The following is a 12,500-nucleotide window of genomic DNA, read 5'->3' on the forward strand; positions in this document are numbered from 1 at the left end:
AGACAGAATATATATATATATATATATATATATATATAGATTGTGGGAAGTGTAGAAAAAAATTGAAAGTCCAGTAGCTACCTGCATATTTGATATGTTGGTGTTTATAGCGCCTTTTGCGTTAGGTTATGAAATGTTTTCTTTTCCCTGGTCATTGGATCCACATGCTGTGTTGCTGCCATATTGGCGCAATACCGTGCAACCCCACCAGGTACCCATTTATCCTTCTGGGTTCCACCCAGAAGGGAAAACGCAGATGAAGTACCTTGCTTAAAGACACAAGCAAAGTACAGTGCAATGGATAGAAATCCCAAATTTGAGGTTGGAAAACCAAACCAAACCACTGCTCCAAACTGCTTCCACGAACGTGTATTTTTTCACCATAGCATGAGGCGTTACATACTTTTACTGTTGTTAATCTATAGGGTATTTAATAATTGCAAACAAGAATCAATCATCATGTTTGTGACTAGCTTTTGGTGATGGTTATGAACAGTTTGTGTGGACTGCAGTCAAAGCAAGTTTCCAAATTGCTGATGATCAGTAGTGGAGAAGGATCACATAAGAATTAATCAGGCAGATAAAGTGAATTAGCCTGAAGCTGCTATTTTTATCAAACCGGAGTATCTTGCTGAACGTGGCCTTGTTTGTTTTTTTTTTTATGACAAATCCTTATTACCTTAACAGATTCAGATTTGAAAATACATCAAGACTTATAAAACGATTATAAGACCCAGGGGAAATTATAAAGCAGTGCCTACTAAAACATACACCCACCTATACTACTTCCATGAAAATATAATTTATAGTTATGGATTTTAAGAGAAACATAACAACATTGTAAGCCTGTTGGTGACACATTACTGTGGCTTGTATCACATTCATCGCTGGTTGTTTAAAAAAAATTGAAAATAATGCAACATTAAATAAATCTTTTACGCAAAGTAATAATATAAGATCATGGTAGATTGCTGCTCTGTTCTCTCTTGCCCTTCATAATCTTAAAAGTATTTAACATTAGTGCTCTTACAGTATTGTCAAGGGTCGCTTATTCAATGTTTGTTGTTTCCTGCTTGCGTCATTCTTTCACCTCCAGCCTCTTAAAATATTTTATTGATACAGTAAAACCTCTTCTTTGGGACACCCATATTAAGATGACATTCTTATTAAGGAGACATCCCTATTAAGGGGACATCCCTATTAAGGGGATATCCCTATTAAAGGGACACTTTTTGGCGACAAAACAAGGGAAAGTATATCTGTTAACAATTGGGTCAACCCCTATACAGGGGACACCTATTATGGGAACATTTTTTTGGTCCTGAAGGACTTACTGTATTTGAAAATTAAAATGAGAAAATCCACAATGGATGGAATTAATGAAGTGTTTTTTATATAGTAATGTCCACAATATAATACAGTGTTTTATTGAAGTACTTACAAATTTTTTACCCCTAAACATTACTGTACATCCATTAAACATTCTAAGTGTGAGAATATAGTAACATTGTTGTAAACAGCAGATGAGTGAACATCAAACATCAGTGCCATAGCATCATACCAGGCCCTAGGTGGTTAGAAACACACATACATAAAGTGCCTTTGCCCAATATTACAGTCTCAAAAAGAGATCATGGGATTGAATTCTACCTTAAGCTTGAGAGCCTGAACCGCACAAACACTGTACCAACCGCTTTCACATCATCAATTAAGTAAGAAGTCTGATACCTCTTATTCCCTTAAGCCGGGCACTCACTTGCGCACAATGGTCGTCGGCCAACGCGATTCTATAAACAATGCAATGCGATGGCGCGCATGCAATACCTTTTTAATGAGGATCAGGTCAGACTGCCACCGACAATCGGTAGACGGTGTTGCGTCGTCTATCGCTTACAGAGAGCGGAGTTGGTTTCGTCGTACGACGCAATGAGTCCCCGCCTTTACTCATCTCTCTTTTTTTAGACACCCATAATTAAGATCATGAATTGTTATATTTCTGAGATATATATATTTGGCATCATATGGCCAGACAGTATTACACTGTTACAGACATCAAATCCAGACACATGAAGTAAAAGCAGTGGAAAATAGTAGTTTTAGAGAAAATGCTTGAAGTAGTGCAAATGAATACTTTAGTCTCGACTGGTCACATTCATACAATCCATCACATCTGACTCTCTAGAAGAGTTAAAAGGCCAAGAGGAGGTGCCAACACCACTTGGGTAAAATCAATTGAAGGCACTAAAGAGACGATTCAGTGAGTAGATGCATAATTTAGCCAAGCATGTACTATGTTGCAAGACGTGAAGCAGAGGTGGATTGAAAGAAGCCCAGCTGGCCCGTGCCCCTTTAAAGAAAAAATGAAAAAAAATTACAATCTGAAAACACTAAATCCGGTGAGGTTGATGTGGTCTGGACCTTCCATTTCCACAATTTACTTCATGCCCTCCCTCTCCCCCCCCCCCCCCATTTAAAATTAATGGCTCTGCCATTGTGAAGCATTAGGCCTACCTGCGCTGAAGTCTTACTCTGTTTATGATGATTATTAAGTTAGATTTTCTTTATATCTTCTGTAGATCCTATTTAGTTTTAGATATGACAAAACAATAGGCTGATCCAATTTTTATCCATTTTGATTTAAAGTTGTTATGATAAAGTGAAATGATATTCATATTTGAATTTGTATCAAATATTCCAACAATAGGAGGTTAATAATGTATCAATTTTGATTTGACATTTTCCAATTTAAATCTTTAGAATAATCGTCAAAGCTTCAGTGTAGGTGATAAATGAGTGCACTATGATTAATTGTTTAATAACTCGCCATCTAATTATCTACCTCACCAACCATAAAGTATATCAATCGCTGAAAAGCTTAAGTGCAAATATTTTATTCATATCGACCTGAATTTATTCCATTAATACGACATTGATTGATGTAAAGTTAAATACATTATTTTTTGATGGATAATTTGATTATCTAAATGAATTCACTATGAGTCAGAGATGACGAGTAGAACTCCGGGTCAATACATTCTACTCAGAGGGAGTTCTCATAAGAATGTTTATTCTATCAGGAAATCAACATTTCCTGTCTAGGCTTTGCACAAGCTATATTAAAATAGTTCGGTTTGATGAAACAATGTATAACTAAATGGGAGTGGTTTAGATACTTCTCTCTTGAGTTTCAGCCCTAAGCAAGTTTCAGTTGTGAAACCAAGGAGAAATTAGGTTACTTTTATCATACCATTTAGTGAAAGTGTGTGAACTTCTTTCAGTTATAAATTTTGGGAACATTTAACTCCCTTAATGACCAGTCTCAGGAGGCTTAGCCAAGGGAGGGCTTATAGGCAAACAGTTATTACTGTATCTGTTTACAAAATCCAACCCAATGAATTCAGCGTCAACTTCTGCATAAAGATATTGAGGTGAAATTTATATCTGGTTTAAGGGGTGGAGAGAGAGGATGTTTGGTAATTGATGGCTAAATCATCTTATTGTATCATAGGTCACCATGCAAGGTTTCATTAAATAGACAATCTGTGATTATATCTGGTTTAAGGGGTGGGGAGAGAGGATGTTTGGTAATTGATGGCTAAATCATCTTATTGCATCATAGGTCACCATACAAGGTTTAATTAATTAGACAACCTGTGATTTGATTGTGCAAGGGTATATACAACCACATTTATACACAGACCTTTTTGTTCGGGCTCAGATAATATTATGAATGAGATCTTTATATTAAACTTATATATAAATATCTGCCATGTGCAGATACTATTAAGGCTTTTGAATGTATCAGAATATTTCTTTATATAATGTTTCATTAAAAATAGACATTTATTGATTGTGCAGGGCTCTGCTGCATTAAATATAGACATATAAATAGTGGCTTATGTTCAAGCTTAGATAATGTTATAAGATCTTTTACAGAATATAAAATAACTACCATCTGCTGATAAAGGCTTTTCAAATATAATTTAAATGTGCTTGTACAGGTATGTCACAAATTTAAGTTAAGATCTGTTCACATTATCAGATTTTCTTTGACAAAAGACTGTTGTATGCCCATATATTATAAAATTTGGTAGTCTGGACAGGGCTTTAAGAGAGAAGCATAGCTCATTTGGCGAAGTGGTGGTAGCCACTATTTCGTCGTTCACATCACGAACTAACACAATCAAAGTAGATTGTGTTAGTTCGTGAAATCACAGTAGCGCGTCGAAACGAGTGCATATTGGTTGTCAAGCAATTTTGTATTCTTTGCCACACAAAAAGTCCTAAACAACAACAGCGCGTATTTTGACGTGCTTTCTTGATTTCACAAACTAAAATCTACTTTGATTGTGTTAGTTTGTGATGTGAGCGACGATTTGTGCACTGAACCATGAAGATCCTTAGGTCCCTAGATTAATAACTTATCACTGCTCTTTTTGTGTTTAGGCTGGAGGTCTGAAATGTTTATTTATTGAACATAGTTCAACTTTATTGTCAACAACAATATTTATAATAATAACATAATTGACAAAAGGTGATAAGGTATAGTTAAATAAAACTAATCTACGGTAAGCTTAACACCTCCTTGATGAAAAACAATACAAACCAAATATTCTAGATTTACAATAAGTTGAATAAATTAATTTGGACGCAAGTTTATTATAGCATACAGTATCTTTTAAAAATAATGTTTATGTACCGAGAACCTGGTGTGTATTTTAAATCTCTGTATACTTTATAAGGAGAAAAAAAGTAAGGGATTGTATCCCAGTGTAAAGACAAACTACCACCTTATGAAACCCCACTATTAAACCACATTATTAAAATAATTTAGGCTAATACGCACATTAAAGGAAGAATTGATGATTACCGTATGTATACGCAAATAAGCATTATGCTGCTTGTATATTTGGAGGCTTCAGTGTAGTGTTTTAATTAAGAGTATCACTTACTACAATTTACTGTATGATACTGCAGTATTACCGTATAGACCATGTGTTATGCTATATAAAGTCCCCAGCCATTACCATGACAGGTCATTCTGACTTGTAACGTTATTATTTAATTCATGAGGAATTTGTTGTATAACACTGTTCTATCGATAAGAAACATTAAATGTTTGTTAATGTATATTTTCTGCACTGTTTTATTAAAAGTAAGAAGTGACACTGCACGATTCTAATTCTAGAAAGCGTGTTTGATTATTTATAGAAGGGGGCCTCCCCTTTTACAATTATTTAGACAACTTAATAGGCAAGTTATAGTGCTTTATAAGCTTTTATGTATTTTTATTTTAATTTTATAAATCATGTTTCATAATCATTTTTATTTAATTCAAATTATGAAAAATGTATTTATATTTCAATTACTTTTTAATTTTAGAAATCAAAGTCAAAATAATCTTTTGACTAAACCCATTAATTATCATAATTTGAAGGCCAGGCATTTCAAAACACCCACTAATACTGTACAATGCAGAAAAAATAGTAAGGCAAAATATAAAATTTGTTTCATCGTCTCCCTTATTATTCTTTTTTTTTTTTTTAGGTTTCCATTTTTGTCAGTCAAAACCTAGAAAATCTTGTAGAAACCAAACATCTTTTTACAGAACAAATACATGTACTGTATATTTAAACTGGGTCAATACCTAGATATAACTGTGAGGGTTGCAGAATCTTTAACAAGATGAAGGCGGCAACTTAACAGAAGAAGATGAGTGTGTGGGTTGTGGCAGTTTTTATTAAGAAATAAATTAGGGAAAAGTGGCAACATTTACCTTTTCCAAAAAACAAGGACGAAGCATGTTATTATTTAATATTGTCCTGATGTGCATACAAATTTTTGCCATCATAATACTGTAGGCTTTAAATTAATCAAAAACGTATTCCAAACACAAGTTATAAGTAGCAGGCTCCGTTATCATTTTTTCCTAATTCTTCGTCAAAATTATCTCATTTCTTTTTCTTATTCAAAATTATACCCGAGGCCTTTTCAGTTGTTTTGATAATAACCTTACCATATTTACCAATTACGGATTTTTGTAGTTCACAGTATAGGATCGGAGGGTTGTAGTGAATGCTAATCAAATCGATGCTCTGTATAGTTATTTTCCAATTATTGTGTCAGCCACATTTAGTATTACTATTAAACCTTTACATTGGGGACCATCCATGTAAGGTCAGGTCTAGTGCCTCCCATTTGGACACTGTATTAAGGAGAATGCATGGCCATTTTGATCTTAGATTTTTATATTGGATACTGAAAATTGCTATAGTTTTTAATGATCAGTTGATTAATTAATGAAACACAATAATACATGTTCTTGTGCCTAGAGTATTGTAACTGTGCGTTGGGCGAATAAATGGAGATGGGCACATGTAAGAATCTTTATTAAGATTCAAGATGCAAGATCATTATTCAAAATGTTTATTCATCCTCAGTGTAAGGAAATATCATTTATCGCATAAAAGATAAAATGCAACAAGAAGTGAAAAAAGGTGCAGGGTAAAATGAAAATGTTAAAATGACAGCAATAACAGCAAAAATTAAAAATTTTCAAGATTGCAACAACATAAATACACATAAAATAAAGCCAGTGTTTTCATCTTTGAAAGTTAGAATTATATTGCCTAATACCCTGTTGTAGGAAGGAGAGGAGATGGCGATTTGTGCGAGAAGCCGGTGGTTGAATCAATCAATACTTTTAATCATTTTTAATGTTTGTGTAACATGTAATGACTTGCCTGTTTCTATCTACCGGATTGTCTCTAATAAACGCCCCTCTTCTAATAAACGCCCCCTCTGAGTTTTTTTCATTTTGCAATGAGTACCCAATCAATTAACATGGGTGTCCAGTCCATAAAAAGGTTGACAAACAAGGAGTAATACCGTACTGTGTGCTGCTTTCTTTGATATGAAATGAAATAAATACTACTCAAAAAGGCTTACCCTAAACGTTTGATATTTACTGTCTTCATGATCACTAGGCCTAGGGCCTAGGCCTATTTTGTGTTTCTCTCATGGAATTTTGTTAGCCTTGTAAAAATAGGGTAAGCTGCAAACTGACGGCAAACGACGGGTAATCTAGCATACTTTTTTACTAGGACTATCTATACAGTACTCTCTGGCATACTGTACCATACCATATCCCCATATCTTGATGGTATTTCAGTTGTTTAGAAGGGTGATTGATAAAGATGCCAAAATATCAGATTTTTCACAAGTAGTGGTAGTAGATCTTTTTAAAACAGGGAGGGACAGATTACTCTTAAGCTTGTAGTCAAGGGAGGGACGCTAATACAGTAGGAACAACGTGAAGAGAATGGTCCGGGGCCCTCCCAGAAAAATTTGCTTTGAAGATGAAATTACTTAAGACCTGTGGCATAACTCAATAAGGCTGAATCTTCTTCCTCTCAATCTAGCCTATAGGCCTGAGTATGTACTTCACTTTAAGTGTGCTACTTAAAACAACAAAAAGACATGCTGTACACTTCTACAAAATAGCTTCCTTTGCTTTGCGTTTGCAACTGTTTTATCAATCATATCTTTATTCCCTAAAATGTCTTTGTCTTCTCTGAAATGTTCAACTTTTTATAAATGTTTACAATGTTTGAAATCAGCATACCAAGGACACAAATGCGATAGCACTAAAATAAATTAATAATGAATGTTTGTTTATTAATTTGCTGTAATTTTGAATACCTGATTATTTGGAAATGGTTAAATGAAAAACATAAATAGGAAATGCATTAATGATATATATACTGTAAATGTTTAAATTAAACAAGCTTGTCAGTTGCTTTGAGGATGACAAAGAAAGAATCTTAGAAGATACATTTTGAAGTTACGTGGAAATGTGTGGTGCATCTAATTCTTCTTGTACTTCTTGATCCATCTTTCTATCTGTCCATCCATCCAATTTACACATCCATCCATTCATCTGATCCATTCAACTTCCTGGCTATGTACCTATCCGTTTCTTTATCTATCTACCCATCAGTCAGTTTATCCAACCACTCATCAATCTTTCCATCCATCAATCCACCTACCTGTTCATGCACCCATCCATCAATTTATCAATCAATCTATTATCCAACCACTAATATCCATTCACTGTACTTATCCATCGATCGATCGTTCGATCAATCAATCAATTTACTTATCCATCCATCCACCCACCCAAAAACTACTTATACGTTAACTTGGTAATATTCAAAATACATGAGTAATTATTTGCTTTGTATACAACATGTTAATTCACTATTTGTCATTCAACAAGAAAAGTGTCAGTGATTAATTGCCATTATACTGTATGTATTGATAAACACTATAGATATTTATATCTGCTCTTCTGTTCTAATGCCCCTGAACTCTAGAGGTTAGTCAAAAGTTGTTGATGAGTAGTTTCACTTTCTGCACTGCATATCCAATAGACACTTGTATTGTGTCCTTATTATAATTGTGCTAGTTTTCAAGTAAAATGTGACTGTGACTAAGAAACAGGAAAGGCATCACAGTTAACTTAAACTATTGAGGGCGCTATTTATAAACTGAGCTGAATTTATGTTGTTACACTGGAACTGAGATTTCATTGAGAGTACTGTACTACTATTACATCTTTAACTTACCATAGTAAATACTTGTAACAACAAAAAATGATCTGTTACAAGTGAAAAACAAAAAGATAATAAATCTTAAATAATATAAATCTCCTCTTTAAAAGTTTGTTATATACTAATTTTATATTGCTAGCCTAGGCATTTGTTTGGTGGCAAATTAATTGAAATATATGTAAGTAATTCAGTGTACTAATGATAGAAAGCTTAAACTTGATTCATATTTTCAGTGACTTATTGTCTTTAAAACATAAATTAACATTATTAATAATAAAAATATTTGCTATGCTATGGAAAGTCAAAAGCAGTTTGAAGTATGGGGCTTGCCATTCTAAACCAACATCAGTGACGAAAAAACCAGCCTTGTATAAACTGGGACATGCATATCATAAGAATATTGAATGTTAGCTACAATTTCAAATGCAGAAGTTTACTATTCAAGCCTTGTTGATTAATGAATACTACTAATTTATGATAAGTATTACAGCAGTTATGTACGTTTAATTCAGACAAAAACATATGTTGGATCTAGAGCTTGCATGAGTGCTCTAATTTTATTTGAACTTTGGCCTTCTTAAAATCAGACTCTGGAGGAAAAACATGTTGTAACTTGTACAATAACTCGGTAACGGTAAATGATTATTTTAGAATATTTAAAAAGGTTTAAAAAGAGAGGTTACGCCCCCTTTTTTCCAGTTTTTAAATGTTCCAAAATCTGTATTTCATTTACCGTTCCCGAGCTTTTCCGTCAAATATAAGTATTTATGTATGTAAGTGGACAGTATGGGGTCATGCCAAAACGACCATCAGTGACCAAAACCAAGCCTTGTATAAAACTGTGACATGCATATCCTTATAGTTTCAAGTAAAACCCGCAAACTATCTCCTTGCAGAGGTAGGGTCAAGTTTGCCCCACAATTCATGTGCACTTAAACAGTAATTGATGTTTTAGTTATTGTTCTGCTGACGTCAAAATATGACTTCCCTTTAGAATTAAATTATGACTCGTAGACATAGTGACGATGTAATAAATATTTATTTCAAATCAAACAATTTAATCCTGTTTTATACTTGAAAATAGGTTTGAAGTGAGAGCCCGCTTGCAAAGTTGGTCAAGTTGGTTTTATAGACCTCCATATGGGGCTTGCCATGTCAAAACAATCATCAGTTACCAATACATGAAAATTGACTTCTTAATAGTAATACTGTGTTTAAGCTGTCATTAGCCAAATCCTAATAAGAGCTGAATTTAGCTAAAAATTTGGCTAATGGAATTAAAGCTGTAAATTCTTTATAGTTTTGGCTAATCAAATTCCTATTTGGCTGATTATTTTCATACTGAATTAGCAAAATTGCTAAATATATTTTTGGCCGGCTTAAACCCTGTAATATATTCATATTCTCCACTATAAGCTTTGAAATGATAGGTAATTTTACTGGAATGGACTTACTAATGCTAAAGTTATGAGTAAAAGTATCGCCAGCTTCTTTGTACCAAAGTATACAATAGTGCCACATTCTGATTCAAATTATTCTGTTAAACATTTTGCAACCGTACACTGGTTTTAAGATGGCAAACCTCATACATACTCAAGTAATAATCCATGTGTTCAGTTATTGTTCTGTGACGTCACGATTTAACCTCCTGATAGTATTACATTATGATTCATCGTAGTGTACAGTAGAACAGTGAAATAATTATTATTTATTTATTTCCAATTTAAACAATTTATTTTTTGTATTTCTCATAAAAATAGGTTTAAAGTGAGAGTTTGGGTGAAGTTGGCTTTACAGGTCATATATTGAAATAGTAATCAATAGTGTATTATTCCGTGAGATCACAATATAACCTCCTTGTAGAATTACTTCATGATTTATCATATGTATAGCAACAGCAAGCGTAATAATTATTATTCATTTCAAATGAAACGATTTATTTTCTGTCACAACCGTATGTGTGAATGATGTTTTAGAGAAATAGGTGCTTCTTTTGTATGCGCTGTAAATCAAGTCAAGATCAGAATGACGGTGATGATCAAATCATGATTATGACAATAATGATAAATTACTAATTCGAGAAAACATAATGTTAATCAGAATTTAGACCCACTAAGTCTCTGCAATTACCTTTTGATTGATTTACTAATTTAGTCGCGGCCAAGCCGGTATACTCTTTTTGCTTTCACCGAAGGACACTTACTTCTTCGTCAAGTTATTGGAGCTTTAAGTTTCATTTTAATATGGTGACTGTATAGTGATATCGATAATTTTACATTATAACATTAGCATACAGGTATTTGTTACCAGCTTCTTAATACACGTTATTGATGAAAGCAAACTAAGATTTTAATGGAATATAACCAGGGAACAGTGAAATTACTTCCACTGTTCCCTGCTATAACATAAACAGCCAGAAAGGAGCTTAAAGGCACCAGTCTTTCCTCATCGGTAGAGGGTATGAAATAAGGGGATTTGTAGGTAGATACTCAAGTCATACCTGAAGGGAAAAAAGAGTCGAGGAAGAGTGTGTCGGCAGTATTGCAGTGGTAACTGTATATTGTACAGTAAGACGTCCATTTTACGTACCCCTTGGTACCAAGGAATATATCGTAATTTGAAAAATTTGTAAACTAGATCAGGTGTCGGTTTCCACTACCTAGGCTTAGCTATACTCTGCCATTGAGTGCTGATAAGCTGACGGCGGCCAGGCCTAGCATGAACTGACGGTGCTGCAGTGTGGTCCACCGCGCTAGAGCCTAGCTTAACTTACCTTCGATAAAAACCAAATTATGGTAATCACTGGCATTTTCCCGTTTAACAAAATGTTTTAATTCATAAAACTTCTGTATGTTTTATGGACCTTTCTATCATGTTATTTCTAGATTTAGATTGCGTAAAAATGTGCGCTCAATCTGACAGCTCGCGTTGGTAATTTGTTGTTCTTGTTAAATTTATTACACTATAATATAGCAAATATTATAGCAGAAATTTAAAAAAGAAGATTGAACTATTAATAAATCAATACAGCAAACCTGGTTTTATTAAGAAAAATATATATTATCATAAACGTACGCAAACTTTTTTTACGTTATTTATTGGTTAATGATGACGTCATCAAGAGCAAAGACCATTCATAAAATTGACTATTTGTAAAATCGATATTTGTAAAACAGACGTTTTACTGTATTATAAATGGTAAATAATATGTCAAATTTATATCTACTGTAAGCTAGGATGTCTATTTCCTTCAGAAATCGCATTCACCTTGGCCATTGGATCAAACAAATGAGGTATTACAGGTGTAAATATATTTATATTATTTGCTTCCAAATAAAATTAATTACTAGTTTGATGTCCGTGCCGTCATCAAATTTTAGAGCCTCATGAAAAAATTTACTATTTACTATTTAAATAGTAAATACCCTCACCAAAAAATAATTTCAAATCCAAGACATGAAACTAACAATTGATTTTATTTGGCCTAATGATTGAGAACAGAGACATACAAAATATAGAGAATATTGAAATCATAGCTACGTTTATTCTGTGCAGTTTCAAATGCAGAAGTGTACTATTCAGGCCTTGTTGATAATGAATACTAATTTATGATAAGTATTATAGCAGAACTAATGTATATTTAATTCAGACAAAAACATATGTTGGATCAGAGTTTGTTGGATCAAAGCTTGTACATGTGTGCTCTAATTTATTTGAAATTTATCCTCCTTAATTACATTCAGATTGTCTCCAGTTTTCCGGTTTATTCAAAATTCGATGAAGTATTAATTTAAATTGTTATTTTCAAAAGTGTTTTTTAAGTGTCTAAATTGCTAGTCTATTAGAATTCATTCTAGATTGTGCAACCTTAAAATGGTGTAGATAAAC

This window comes from Anneissia japonica, unplaced genomic scaffold (assembly GCF_011630105.1).
Source record: "Anneissia japonica isolate Jap-2015-1 unplaced genomic scaffold, ASM1163010v1 scaffold737_len1565949_cov176, whole genome shotgun sequence".
Lineage (NCBI taxonomy): Eukaryota > Metazoa > Echinodermata > Crinoidea > Comatulida > Comatulidae > Anneissia > Anneissia japonica.